General features: G+C 44.7%; 2 pseudogenes; both read right to left on the bottom strand.

Annotated features, from left to right (window-relative positions):
- Positions 1 to 2154: 2154 nt before the first annotated feature.
- LOC147267734 (TRAF3-interacting protein 1 pseudogene) lies at positions 2155 to 5164 on the bottom strand (annotated as a pseudogene).
- Positions 5165 to 9923: 4759 nt separating this feature from the next.
- On the bottom strand, positions 9924 to 13800 carry LOC147267733 (TRAF3-interacting protein 1 pseudogene; annotated as a pseudogene).
- Between the last annotated feature and the right edge of the window lie 743 nt (positions 13801 to 14543).

Raw genomic sequence — 14543 nt, 5'->3', positions numbered from 1 at the left:
TTGGTGGTAAAGCACGACCTCTGCTGGCAGAGCACAGATACCGCAAATACGTAGACAGCACAAAGGAAAACCCCCACCAGCTGGCCTTGCTGTCGTACTGCACTCCACCCTGAACACACCTTTCACTCCCTCTCTATTATTAAGCACATTAACGCACCTGTAAGTCATTAACAATGACTATAAATGTTTGTGTTGCATAAGAATGGGAGACTGTTGGGGGCGCAAACTTGGCTTGCGCATCCACAAGTTTTTAGGGGATGAAGAAGAGGTTGACGGTGCGTTGTGGGCCATAGGTAGCTCCGCAGGATGCACCTGAACCAACCTACAATGTGGGCATGTTTAGGCTGGAATTTAGGTTGCAAAGTTGGTCCCTACTTGCACCAGTTGTGGTTTCGGAACCTACAACAGACTGACTTGACAATTCGGACACAGCATTTGTCACCGGTGCAGAGTTCATTCAACTAAAATTAACACCAGAACCTCAACACTTCATTCTAAACTGGCTCAACACAAGAATTTTGACACAAGTAGATTTGCTGTGTGCATGAGGGAGCTGGGACCACAGAGAATAGCTAGTTAGCTTAGCACAGGTTAGCTATGGCGCAGAAGTTAGCATACCTCAGTTTCCTAAACCTCTGAGTCCCCTTTTTCTTTTTTGAAATTTGAACATCTACAGTTCAGGATTTGTGTTTTTAAAGAAGTTGTTCCTCTCATCCTGTCTATTAAAGGCAGCACTAGATATTATTAAAATTTGCCAGGACCAGATAATAAATATAATAATAACCACAATAAGAAACATAACACAATTTAATATTTTTGATTTTAAAAATTGATATAGTGGAAGATGATGGATTTCAAAGTCGTTGCTTTATCAGTGAACACATGAAAAAAAGCAACCCAGTTCTCATGTCAAAACATGAAAAGGCTACGTTTGTCCACAGTGCAAAACGTATCAGTTCTACCATAAAGGCCAAAAAATAGTGACATGTGTACGTTTTTTTCTCTATTCTTTTCTATTGGAACACTGGTAGGACATGTGACTCTTTCATGCGGGCCTCTCAAAGCAAAAAACATGGCGGCCGCTCCTGTCATTTTCGGAGGAAAGTGCCTTATTCCAAGATAGTTTTGATTTAAAAAAGCATTCTGATGACATTTCTAGCGAGAAATATACGTCTTATTTTCATAATCTTCGCTCAGTTCTTGTGCATAATCTTTGGTTTGTTCGTTATTACGATGAATCCGTCACCTCTCGGAAGAGAGTCGTTACAGTGTCACGTTTTCTGCTGTTACTATGGTGGTTGCTAAGGACGCCATTACGGACGAGCGTCATTCCAAGATAGGTTTGATTTAAAAAAGCATTTTAAGGACATTTCTCAAAATAACATGGTGCTCATCATGATTCAGTGAGCAGGGAAATATGGCCGTTCAAAGAAGGACTTCAAACCAACACTGCGTTGTGTGAGTTAAAAATACAAATGCAAAGTCCATGCACACAGTCTCACACTGTCCAACATGTGCAAATGAAGTAAATGTAGATGCGCTCTTCATCTGTTTTTTTTAATCATTTCTTTATTTTGATTGAATTTGTTCAGTTCTTGTTACCTTTATTGTTTTATCACTGGTTAAAAAAATGAGGTTTTTGAAGCTGAATTGCGATGTAAGATTATATCAATGTTTGAAAGAATGTTTCCTGTCAAAGTGTCCATTTCTGCCAGTTATAAAGGAAACTATGATATAATCCTTTGCTAAAAATGTATTTGTACACCTGTGCACCCCCTTTAGTAATAATAACAATGTTAAACTACCACACTAAAGACAACAATGATGAAAACAGGCACGTTGAAATAAAACAAATGGGATTCACAGACTAAATCCAGTCTTTCTACACTGTGAAAAGAGAAGACTAAGACATTTACTGCAACATGTGATGAATAAAGAGTTGTTTCTTAATGCAAAAAAGATTTGGGGTTGAAAATACAATTAAGCTGCTTCATTTCAGAGCTTAAGTGGAGGCAGGCCATATTTGACCCTTAAGACTGCCACTTTATGCCGGAAGTTAAGACCACACAAGGGTTAAACCAGCTAGAACCAGAACTCCAAACCATCGTGTGGAGTTATTTTATGTTCTGGTTTGAACATTGTTCTGGTTTGTGTATGGATCAGTTAGGAGTCCATCTCCTGTACTGACAAAACCCTTGAGAGAACCGCCTTGTTCCAGACATGTTTATGTTCTTCTTTCACTCACATCTTCAGTGCATTTCATCAGAGAAGTTTTTCTTTGCAGGGTTCATTTCTCACTTTCTCAGATTTCGATGGAGAAGTTCATTCCGGTCATAATTCCATAACCCCCTCCCAAACAGGAAGTAACTTCAGGAAGGAGGTGGGGTTTCAAAATTTTAAATGTTGGTTTCTGGCGGAGGTGTGAACTCATCCCAGAAATCTCATCTCAAGTTATCAGGTGCCGATCCACCAATAGACTGTCCAACTTTCCTTGTCCCGTGTCTCTCCACAGCAGAAGATGAATGTTCAATTTTCCTGTTGATGTTCTTCTTTCACTCACATCTTCAGTGCATTTCTTCAGAGAAGTTTTTGTTTGCAGGGTTCATTTCTCACTTTCTCAGATTTCGATGGAGCAGTTCATTCCGGTCAGCATCTTATTGATCGTCTCGTCATTCTTCAATATGTTGCACTTTGTAACGCAGATCTTGTCCTGCTGCTCTTTGATCAGCTGCTCCAGCTCAGCTAGTTCTGCCTGAAGAGGCTCCATTGCCTCATCAGTCACTCTTTGCTCCTGCTGAAGGGCCTCTGTATATTTCTTGTTCTCCCGCTGCCAGGCGTGCAGTTCTGCTTGCATGGCCTCCATATCCTCTTGGAGGTGGTCCATGATCTCGCGCAGAGGCAGGATGCTGCAGCACACCGTCTGGATGGATGAGAGGAGCTGCTCCATCTCCTGGATAAACAGGTCCTGCTCTTTCTTCTGGGCTTCCTCAGACACCAGGCTCTGGTCTTCAGATGTGGTGGAGGATTGTGATGACTGGTGGTCATTCTTGGTCTCAAGGACCTTCTTCTCAAAGCCACCATGTTTCTGTCCACTGCTGAGCTTGTGAGCAGGTTCCAAGTGCTTCTCAGGAGCATCTGTGGGTGAAGAGACTGCATCTTCCACAATAAACTGCTCATCATCATCCTCCTTAACCTCAGATGGCTGCTTTCCATCCATAATGCCTGCCTTTGAGGGCTTGGCACTAGACTGCCTCTCAGCTGGGGTCCCACCGGTGGCAGTGTCCTGTGGCTTGACTCGTGGGGGTGCTGGGCGAGCGCTGCTGGGCCGAGGCATTCGCCTGGTGCTGGAGGCCCTGATAGATGGCACCGTGGACCCTGCGGCGTCTCCATTTTCCTGAGGGACAGGTCCCTGGGCCACCTGAGCCTCTCCGTCTCCCTTACTGTCAGGATTATCATGACATGCAAACTTGGATCTCCTTTGTTGTCCTTTGGCAGATGAAGGCCGAGGTATACCAGCTGGAGTACCAGATGCTGGCACAGGTTTTGCTGGATTCCTGGACACTTCAGGGTTGGCACTTTGCTGTGGCTCCTCTGATACTCTGGACTTTCTTCTGGCAATCTCCATTTGTCCGTTCCTTTCTTCTCCTTCTTGCAGTCGCTTGGACTCTTCTTCTTTTCGCTTTTCCCTGTGTCTTTCACGGTCTGTCTCTCTTGTCTTTTCTCTGTCTTTGTCTCTCCTTTGATCCTTTTCTATCTCTCGATCCCTCTGTCTATCCTTCTCCCTGTCTCTTTCTTTTACACGTTCCCTGTCACGGCACTTGTCTTCAGTGTGGTCCTGTTGTCTGCGGTGGTGCCTGTCAGAGGGTTCCCTTTCATGGTGGTGTTCTTTCTCCCTGTCTCTGCGTTGGCTCTCAGGCTTTTCAGGGTTGTCTTTTTGCTGTGGCTCCGATACCCTGGCCTTGCTTCTGCCACTCTCCATTCGTCCGTTCCTCTCTGCCTTCTCTTTCTGTCGATTGGACTCTTTTTCTTTTCGCTTTTCCCTGTCTCTTTCATGGTCTCTCTCTCTTGTCTTTTCTCGGTCTTTGTCTCTCCTTTGGTCCTTTTCTGTCTCTCGATCCCTCTCTCTATCCTTCTCCCTGTCTCTGTCATTTACACGTCCTTTGTCTTTATCTTGCTCTTTCTCCCTGTCACGTCGGCTTTCAAGCTTTTCAGGGTTGGCTTTCGACTGTGGCTCCACTGACACTCTGGCCTTGCTTCTGCCACTCTCCATACGTTTGTTCCTTTCTTCTCCCTCCTTTGGTCGCTTTGACTCTTCTTCTTTTCGCTTTTCCCTGTCTATTTCTCGGTCTTGTTGAGAATCTCTCTTTCTTGTCTTTTCTCTGTCTTTGTCTCTCCTTTGGTCCTTTTCTGTCTCTCGATCCCTTTCTCTATCCCTCTCCCTGTCAGAGCGCTCCCTTTCATGGCGGTGGTGCTTCTCCCTGTCTCTATGCCGGCTCTCAAGCTCTCTGGGCTGATGGAGGTCTTTGTGGTCTCCATTCCCAGTGGCCTCTGCCGACTTTCTCCTCTCCTGTCTATCCAGGTGACGTTCACGTCCTTCTCTGTTCTCCTTGTCCTTTGCCCTGGATGTGCTGGCCTTGGTCTTCATGTCCAACTTTTCCCCTGCAAGCACTCGCTTCACTGCCTCCTCACTGGACAGCTTGTTGAGGCAGCACTTGGCAATAGCCTGCAGCATCTCATTTGTTCTCTCGGGCTGAAGGCCGGCCACGATGCGTGATGGCTTTGCAGTGAGGGGCTCGCCGCTAACCAGCATCACCACATCTATCGCTTTCTGAAGGAAGGCGATCTTTGTGTCTTTTTCCGTTACATTATCAGACTTCATTTCGTTCTCGTCATACAGTCCTTTCATGAAACCAGTGGTCTTGATGACCTCACTGAAGATATCATGTAGATATCGAAATGGAGGCCTGCTCAGTAATTTTTCCGTGAGAGGCGGTTTCTTAATCACTTCACCCAGCGTGTCCTGTGTCGTTTTAATTACTGCCTCATTCATGCTAACGGTTTAGGTAACGCTCAGTTGATAAAAGACAAAACTGGTGCAGACCAACAATAACTTGATGGACCTGTCAGCAGGTTGTTATGGAGATCTGTTGGTTAAATCTTGAGATGCACACAACACCTTATACACCAGAGCAGTCATTCCAGTCTGACACTGAGGACTCAGTCAACCTCTGAGGTGATGACAGAATGCCGTCCATGACTGTAGGAGAGGAGATGAACCAGTCATGATGACTGAGTTGATATTCAGGATGACTGAGATTACCAAGAGGGAAGGTTTACACTTCCACAGAACCACAGAACACAGAACCAGCGCTTCTCAGCTGAGGGACTGAGGGAACTTGAAATGAGGGATGAATTCCTGAGTTCACAGTGATTGTAGCGATTAAATTGGTGCAGGCTGGAGACATTCGGGTGTTGAAACATCCGTCTGAGTCTTCGCACCTACTAAAATACTAAACTAACGGTGCTCCAGAATCCATCCTTCATCTCAAGACTCAGCTGGCAATAAGATAGAAAATCCTTTTTGCTCACAAGTTGGTGTGGGCCAGTCTGCGTCCTCTCACGGGCCGCAAATGGCCCGCGGGCCGCCTATTGGGGAACCCTGGTTTATCACATTGACACAGTTCAAATTATTAGCAAGTTCCCGAATCGCTTCCTGGGCATCAATCCTGAAAGGCTCAGAGACCAAGAAGCGGACAACAATGAACCCTCATTCATTTATGACTAGAAAGTTGAATTTATTGAATTCTTGAAGTTCTTGGCGTTTGCTGTATGTTGAAAAATATTTAATTGTTCATAAATATGCCATTGGGCTAACATTGTCTTTACCTCAAAGTTGTTTGTTGGGGGGAGGTGCTTAATTGTACAATGATGGTAAATTTATAGTAAATGGAGCCTTATCTGCATTACTATATAGTACTTCCACAGTATACATTGTAAATTTACGGTAAATTACTGTCAACTTGTACATTCCTGTCACAGTACACACTCTAAAAGTACAGTACAGTAATGATGTACAGCAAAAGGTTGTTATTCCCCAGTAATGTACTGTAATATCACAGTCATTGCGTTGTCATTGAAGCTGTAAAGTTACAGTACACAGTTGTGTTTTTACAACAATACATTGTAATATCACAGATATGAAATTAAAGTAAATAGCTGTGAGTATATTTCACAGTACATTGCTGTAATCCTTACTGTGAAAGTCATGCAAAACTTATCCAATTATTTATTGTAAATTCACAGTGAAAAATGTTGCAGTGTTGGTTATTAAATAGTAGCGACTCATTTGTGAAACCAGTAATCATTTGTTTCGTTTTGTCAATAAATACAACTGTGGTGAAACAGGGACTGTGATGAATATTTAAGTGGTAGTTTCTTTTAACCCATCAAACCTTACCATTCCACCCCCCTTGGAAAAACAATGGTTTAGTCCCATTGGCTCGGAATTGTAGAAGTGAAATCATACAAGTCTTTCAAGAACAATTTCAAAAAGAGGCAAATAGTAACATCTTTCTTCACTACACATCATTCTTTTTACTGTCAAATTGAGAATGTCACACTTGAAATTTTAACTCTGCCATTCGTAAAAATGATTTATAACAATGATTTGGGGGGGGGATAATATTGTTGCAAAATATTATAATCTATTGATTCCTACATGCCATATGATCCTAAATGTGGACTAAATATATACACAAAAGCTAAGTAATCCATCTTTTCTTAATGTATCTGTCGAGCAGCGCGGCTTCATCCGTGTCGAACTCGGGAGAAATTAACTGACGGAGGCAGTGATGCTCATCAGCCCTTCTTGGCATATTTATTTTTCAGTACAATTCTCTCCTTGAGCATGAGGAGGGTTAATCTCAGAGAGAACTTTGAACTCGCCCCCTGAACGGGCATCGCTCACAAACCATGCGCCACCTTGTGGCTACTTAACGAAACAGCACCATCAAAATACAACTGCTGAGTACACTCAAAAGAATCTCTTTTAACAGTATCATTTGCAATATTTTTGTACTAAAGATGGAAAAATCTTGGATCATGGTGCTGCCCATCCTGATGGTCCTGTTCAGTCTCCTCATCATGTACGTGAGACCAAGGTTGATAGGGCCCTATAATTTCCGCGATCGTGGAATCGCGGACAGAATCGTGGAATGGGGCAATAAAAACGGAGTTAATTTTTAATGTGGAATATCGCGGAAATGCTGTTTTCATAAGACAGAGGAAAATAAACCTGGGGAATCGTTCCCGGGGGTCGCTAATCAGTGTGACACAACCCCTGCCCCCCCCCCCCTTTCCAAAAAAAATGCTAACATGGCGCTGTCCCCGTCTGCTAAAAAGCTACGTAATACGACGCTAACGCCTAAATACAGAGCTGAGCAGTACCCCGGTGACTTCTGTGTCAGGTGATGTGCTCAACACTCTGCTGACTGGAAGCGGAAAAATACGTGTGATGACCACCTGTTTTCCAAAAGTCATCCATCCATCGTCATCTTCCGCTGATTCATACATTAAGGGTCGCGGGGGGGGGGGGGGCTGGAGCCTATCCCAGCATCTAAGGGCGAGAGGCGGGGTTCACCCTGGTCAGGTCGGCAGTCCATCGCAGGGCCAACACATAGAGACAGACAACCATTCACACTCACAGTCATTCTCAATTTAGAGTATCAATCAGCCTCGTCACCAATTGCATGGTTTTGGACTGTAGGAAGAAGCCGGAGTACCAGAGAGAACATGCAAACATGCCCGAGCCGGGACTCGAAGCCGGAACCTTCCTGCTGTGAGGTCACAGTGCTGACCACTGCACCACCATGCAGCCCCAAAAGTCATATAAAAGACAAAAAAAGCATCGCGCTAACACGAGCCAGCAGAAAACGATGATGATAATGATGATGATGATGATGATGATGATGATGCAGCAATAAAGTATTGAGGAAAAGTGCAGTATCGTGTTACCTCAATGAATGTAAGGTCATTTCTATTTAATTAGCGTGCGTTTTATTCATAAATGTTATTTAAACACAGTTTTGTGGTAAAATATAAGTAAAAGGTGAAAAATGGAATTTCATAAAATTAAAATGGACAGAACGGAATTTGGGGGAAAAAAAAACGAACTGAAGGTAGTGTTGGTGGGGCAGGTCTCATCAGGAGAGTAATATAAGTTAGGGATAGGAAAGGAATTCTTTTATTGCCATATATTTATGCAAAACATCATGGAACTTTACTTAGCATTACATGATTTACATGACCATATTTGTGTTTTTGACTAAAATACAGTGCAATAGAACAAGATGGTGAAGACAAGCATGACAGTATAAGACAAACAATTCATGAGGGATGAGATACATAAGAATAAATTAAAGCCTCCTCGCGCCCGCGGCCAGGTTGCCAATGGCGGCCCGAATCCAACGGTGTAATTGGCAAATTCCTGGGCCTTGTAGTTTAGGAGATAGAGGCGTCAGCATGAGAGCAGAGCTGAGAGCAGAGCTGAGAGCTGGCCCTTTAAGAGCCCCTCCCTCGCTGCTCTCTGCTGTCTGTGTCAGAGTGGAGAGAGAGGAGGATTTGGACATTTTTAGTGGGTCAAAATCAAATAGCTCTGCATATGTTGGGCAAAAGTGGAACATAGTACCATATTTTTTTCGGGATTTTTGTCAGGAATACAGTGGTGTGTTTTTTGAAGCTGTGGGAGTTGTAGTTTCCATGTGAGAAGCGAGTGTTTGAGAGTATGTACCATGAGAGGAGACAGGTTCCCCACTGGTTTCCAGTGGAAGGTGAAGTCGCTCACTTGGCCGAGTAGCGAGTATTTCCGGCAACGTTTCTTTCCACCATTTCACCATGGATATTCAAAGAACTGTTTAGTTTTACCTGCCGTGGAAGGCCGAAATACGTCGGGAAAGCAAACGCCGTCGTATGTGGGTTAACAGCACCATCTAGAGGCGAGCTCGACTCGGTGAATTTCACCACTCGGTGAATCTAGCTCCCCCAGGGGCTCCGTCTGGATAATTGCCGCTTCCAGCGGTATTTTCGGATGACGAGTTTAACGACCTGCTTGCTAGGATCGGTGACAGGATTTCACGAATGGACACCAACTTATTCAACCGCTTCTTGTAATTTTGACACGTAGTGTCATATAGAACCAGGTTCCCACACATAGTCACAATCAACTTGTCCTCCATCTTGCGACCCAGTCAGCCGTGACGTCTGGACATTCTCAACGCTGATTGGCTGTCTTGACGCGAATTTGTGGCCAAAGTTGAATATTTTCAACTTGCGCGAATGGCGGAATTTCGCCTCGTGAATTTGCCTCATTCGCACCACCCAACTGAAAATTCAAGTTTGGTGTGAACACACAGTAAGGGGTCGGCCAAGATTTTCCTTGCCCTCCTCAGAGCCCTGGTGACATGGAGGGACTTGAGGGAAGACAGGGGAGTGCCAGTCGCTCTCTCCACTTGGCGAATCAGCCACAGCAACTTGGCCGTGTCTCTGGACGCTGCAACAGGGAACCATGTGATGATGGAGTGGGTGAGGATGGGTTCTATGATGGTAGTGTAGAATTCAATCACAAAAAGCCTCTGCAGCCTTAATTTCTTCAGCTGCCGGAGGAAGTGCATCCTTTTATGGACTTTCTTTGTGATATCGTCAGAGAATGGCAAAATAACATGGCGCTCATCATGATTCAGTGAGCAGGGAAATATGGCCGTTCAAAGAAGGACTTCAAACCAACAGTGAGTTAAAAATACAAATGCAAAGTCCATGCACACAGTCTCACACTGTCCAACATGTGCAAATGAAGTAAATGTAGATGCGCTCTTCATCTGGTTTTTTTTAATCATTTTTTTTTATTTTGATTGAATTTGTTCAGTCCTTGTTACCTTTATTGTTTTATCAATGGTTCAAAAAATGAGGTTTTTGAAGCTGAATTGCTATGTAAGATTATATCACTGTTTGAAAGAATGTTTCCTGTCAAAGTGTCCATTTCTGCCAGTTATAAAGGAAACTATGATATAATCCTTTGCTAAAAATGTATTTGTACACCTGTGCACCCCCTTTGGTAATAATAACAATGTTAAACTACCACACTAAAGACAACAATGATGAAAACAGGCACATTGAAATAAAACAAATGGGATTCACAGACTAAATTCAGTCTTTCTACACTGTGAAAAGAGAAGACTAAGACATTTACTGCAACATGTGATGAATAAAGAGTTGTTTCTTAATGCAAAAAAGATTTGGGGTTGAAAATACAATTAAGCTGCTTCATTTCAGAGCTTAAGTGGAGGCGGGCCATATTTGACCCTTAAGACTGCCACTTTATGCCGGAAGTTAAGACCACACAAGGGTTAAACCAGCTAGAACCAGAACTCCAAACCATCGTATGGAGTTATTTTATGTTCTGGTTTGGTTGTGTATGGCTCAGTTAGGAGTCCATCTCCTGTACTGACAAAACCCTTGAGAGAACCGCCTTGTTCCTGACATGTTGATGTTCTTCTTTCACTCACATCTTCAGTGCATTTCTTCAAAGAAGTTTTTGTTTGCAGGGTTCATTTCTCACTTTCTCAGATTTCGATGGAGAAGTTCATTCCGGTCATAATTCCATAACCCCCTCCCAAACAGGAAGTAACTTCAGGAAGGAGGTGGGGTTTCAAAATTTTAAATGTTGGTTTCTGGCGGAGGTGTGAACTCATCCCAGAAATCTCATCTCAAGTTATCAGGTGCCGATCCACCAATAGACTGTCCAACTTTCCTTGTCCCGTGTCTCTCCACAGCAGAAGATGAATGTTCAATTTTCCTGTTGATGTTCTTCTTTCACTCACATCTTCAGTGCATTTCTTCAGAGAAGTTTTTGTTTGCAGGGTTCATTTCTCACTTTCTCAGATTTCGTTGGAGCAGTTCATTCCGGTCAGCATCTTATTGATCTTCTCGTCATTCTTCAATATGTTGCACTTTGTAACGCAGATCTTGTCCTGCTGCTCTTTGATCAGCTGCTCCAGCTCAGCTAGTTCTGCCTGAAGAGGCTCCATTGCCTCATCAGTCACTCTTTGCTCCTGCTGAAGGGCCTCTGTATATTTCTTGTTCTCCCGCTGCCAGGCGTGCAGTTCTTCTTGCATGGCCTCCATATCCTCTTGGAGGTGGTCCATGATCTCGCGCAGAGGCAGGATGCTGCAGCACACTGTCTGGATGGATGAGAGGAGCTGCTCCATCTCCTGGATAAACAGGTCCTGCTCTTTCTTCTGGGCTTCCTCAGACACCAGGCTCTGGTCTTCAGATGTGGTGGAGGATTGTGATGACTGGTGGTCATTCTTGGTCTCAAGGACCTTCTTCTCAAAGCCACCATGTTTCGGTCCACTGCTGAGCTTGTGAGCAGGTTCCAAGTGCTTCTCAGGAGCATCTGTGGGTGAAGAGACTGCATCTTCCACAATAAACTGCTCATCATCATCCTCCTTAACCTCAGATGGCTGCTTTCCATCCATAATGCCTGCCTTTGAGGGCTTGGCACTAGACTGCCTCTCAGCTGGGGTCCCACCGGTGGCAGTGTCCTGTGGCTTGACTCGTGGGGGTGCTGGGCGAGCGCTGCTGGGCCGAGGCATTCGCCTGGTGCTGGAGGCCCTGATAGATGGCACCGTGGACCCTGCGGCGTCTCCATTTTCCTGAGGGACAGGTCCCTGGGCCACCTGAGCCTCTCTGTCTCCCTTACTGTCAGGATCATGACCTGCAAACTTGGATCTCCTTTGTTGTCCTCTGGAAGATGAAGGCCGAGGTATACCAGCTGGAGTACCAGATGCTGGCACAGGTTTTGCTGGTTTCCTGGACACTTCAGGGTTGGCACTTTGCTGTGGCTCCTCTGATACTCTTGCCTTTCTTCTGGCAATCTCCATTTGTCCGTTCCTTTCTTCTCCTTCTTTCAGTCGCTTGGACTCTTCTTCTTTTCGCTTTTCCCTGTGTCTTTCACGGTCTGTCTCTCTTGTCTTTTCTCTATCTTTGTCTCTCCTTTGGTCCTTTTCTATCTCTCGATCCCTCTGTCTATCCTTCTCCCTGTCTCTTTCTTTTACACGTTCCCTGTCACGGCACTTGTCTTCAGTGTGGTCCTGTTGTCTGCGGTGGTGCCTGTCAGAGGGTTCCCTTTCATGGTGGTGCTCTTTCTCCCTGTCTCTGCGTTGGCTCTCAGGCTTTTCAGGGTTGTCTTTTTGCTGTGGCTCCGATACCCTGGCCTTGCTTCTGCCACTCTCCATTCGTCCGTTCCTCTCTTCCTTCTCTTTCTGTCGATTGGACTCTTTTTCTTTTCGCTTTTCCCTGTCTCTTTCATGGTCTCTCTCTCTTGTCTTTTCTCGGTCTTTGTCTCTCCTTTGGTCCTTTTCTGTCTCTCGATCCCTCTCTCTATCCTTCTCCCTGTCTCTGTCATTTACACGTCCTTTGTCTTTATCTTGCTCTTTCTCCCTGTCACGTCGGCTTTCAAGCTTTTCAGGGTTGGCTTTGGACTGTGGCTCCACTGACACTCTGGCCTTGCTTCTGCCACTCTCCATACGTTTGTTCCTTTCTTCTCCCTCCTTTGGTCGCTTTGACTCTTCTTCTTTTCTCTTTTCACTGTCTCTTTCTCGGTCTTGTTGAGAATCTCTCTTTCTTGTCTTTTCTCTGTCTTTGTCTCTCCTTTGGTCCTTTTCTGTCTCTCGATCCCTTTCTCTATCCTTCTCCCTGTCAGAGCGCTCCCTTTCATGGCGGTGGTGCTTCTCCCTGTCTCTATGCCGGCTCTCAAGCTCTCTGGGCTGATGGAGGTCTTTGTGGTCTCCATTCCCAGTGGCCTCTGCCGACTTTCTCCTCTCCTGTCTATCCAGGTGACGTTCACGTCCTTCTCTGTTCTCCTTGTCCTTTGCCCTGGATGTGCTGGCCTTGGTCTTCATGTCCAACTTTTCCCCTGCAAGCACTCGCTTCACTGCCTCCTCGCTGGACAGCTTGTTGAGGCAGCACTTGGCAATAGCCTGCAGCATCTCATTTGTTCTCTCGGGCTGAAGGCCGGCCACGATGCGTGATGGTTTTGCAGTGAGGGGCTCCCCGCTAACCAGCATCACCACATCTATCGCTTTCTGAAGGAAGGCGATCTTTGTGTCTTTTTCCGTTACATTATCAGACTGCATTTCGTTCTCGTCATACAGTCCTTTCATGAAACCAGTGGTCTTGATGACCTCACTGAAGATATCATGTAGATATCGAAATGGAGGCCTGCTTAGTAATTTTTCCGTGAGAGGCGGTTTCTTAATCACTTCACCCAGCGTGTCCTGTGTCGTTTTAATTACTGCCTCATTCATGGTAACGGTTTAGGTAACGCTCAGTTGATAAAAGACAAAACTGGTGCAGACCAACAATAACTTGATGGACCTGTCAGCAGGTTGTTATGGAGATCTGTTGGTTAAATCTTGAGATGCACACAACACCTTATACACCAGAGGAGTCATTCCAGTCTGACACTGAGGACTCAGTCAACCTCTGAGGTGATGACTGAATGCCGTCCATGACTGTAGGAGAGGAGATGAACCAGTCATGATGACTGAGTTGATATTCAGGATGACTGAGATTACCAAGAGGGAAGGTTTACACTTCCACAGAACCACAGAACACAGAACCAGCGCTTCTCAGCTGAGGGACTGAGGGAACTTGAAATGAGGGATGAATTCCTGAGTTCACAGTGATTGTAGCTATTAAATTGGTGCAGTCCGGAGACATTCGGGTGTTGAAACATCCGTCTGAGTCTTCGCACCTACTAAAATACTAAACTAACGGTGCTCCAGAATCCATCCTTCATCTCAAGACTCAGCTGGCAACCAGGATTCTATATAACTTTGATGTTTTGTGACATCATCACGTAACGTATGTCGCCTTTCTTCACACAGATACTGTGCCATGAAACGCATCAAATAGAAGGAACCATTGTAATGTCCCACTCTGCCAGTGAGTCCGACCCTCTGGCTGAGTGCTGGTCACAGTGGTTTGATATGCACTGAGATGTGAGCTCAGATTCAGGTGATGAACCTCCCCTGGTCAATACCTCAGTTCATCCTTGGGCAGCATCTTAGCTAAACCATCAGAGCCAGTAGCAAGTGCTTGTTCACAATGGTTGATTCTACTTTTTAAACTAGTATCTGGATGAAGTTATTGTAGAATGGAAGCTCATTATTGGCTATTGGGGGGAAAAAAATATTTTGAAGCCTGTCATCGTGACAGCCCTGCACTTATTTTCTTTACGATAGTAAATTAACGTCAGTATTAGTTTCTTCAATATCAGATTGTGTTATATTAACGTTTTAAAGTACATACCTTCATAAAGTATACAGTACTCATTTACCATTGTGATTTCCTTTTTCAGCCTTCCTTATGTAAGTGATGGCCAGGTTGTTAAGATCCCACTTCTTCAAAAATATTGGAGGAAATGCAGCATTAATGAAAACGACTGATTGGGGCTTGTGTTTAAATTTGACCTACTATTTCTCCTT

This window comes from Aulostomus chinensis, chromosome 3 (genome assembly GCF_037954235.1).
Source record: "Aulostomus chinensis isolate RoL2024-O1b breed Wild chromosome 3, RoL_Achi_v1.0, whole genome shotgun sequence".
In the NCBI taxonomy this organism is placed as follows: Eukaryota; Metazoa; Chordata; class Actinopteri; order Syngnathiformes; family Aulostomidae; genus Aulostomus; species Aulostomus chinensis.
This window is presented reverse-complemented; position numbering and strand designations above follow the sequence as displayed.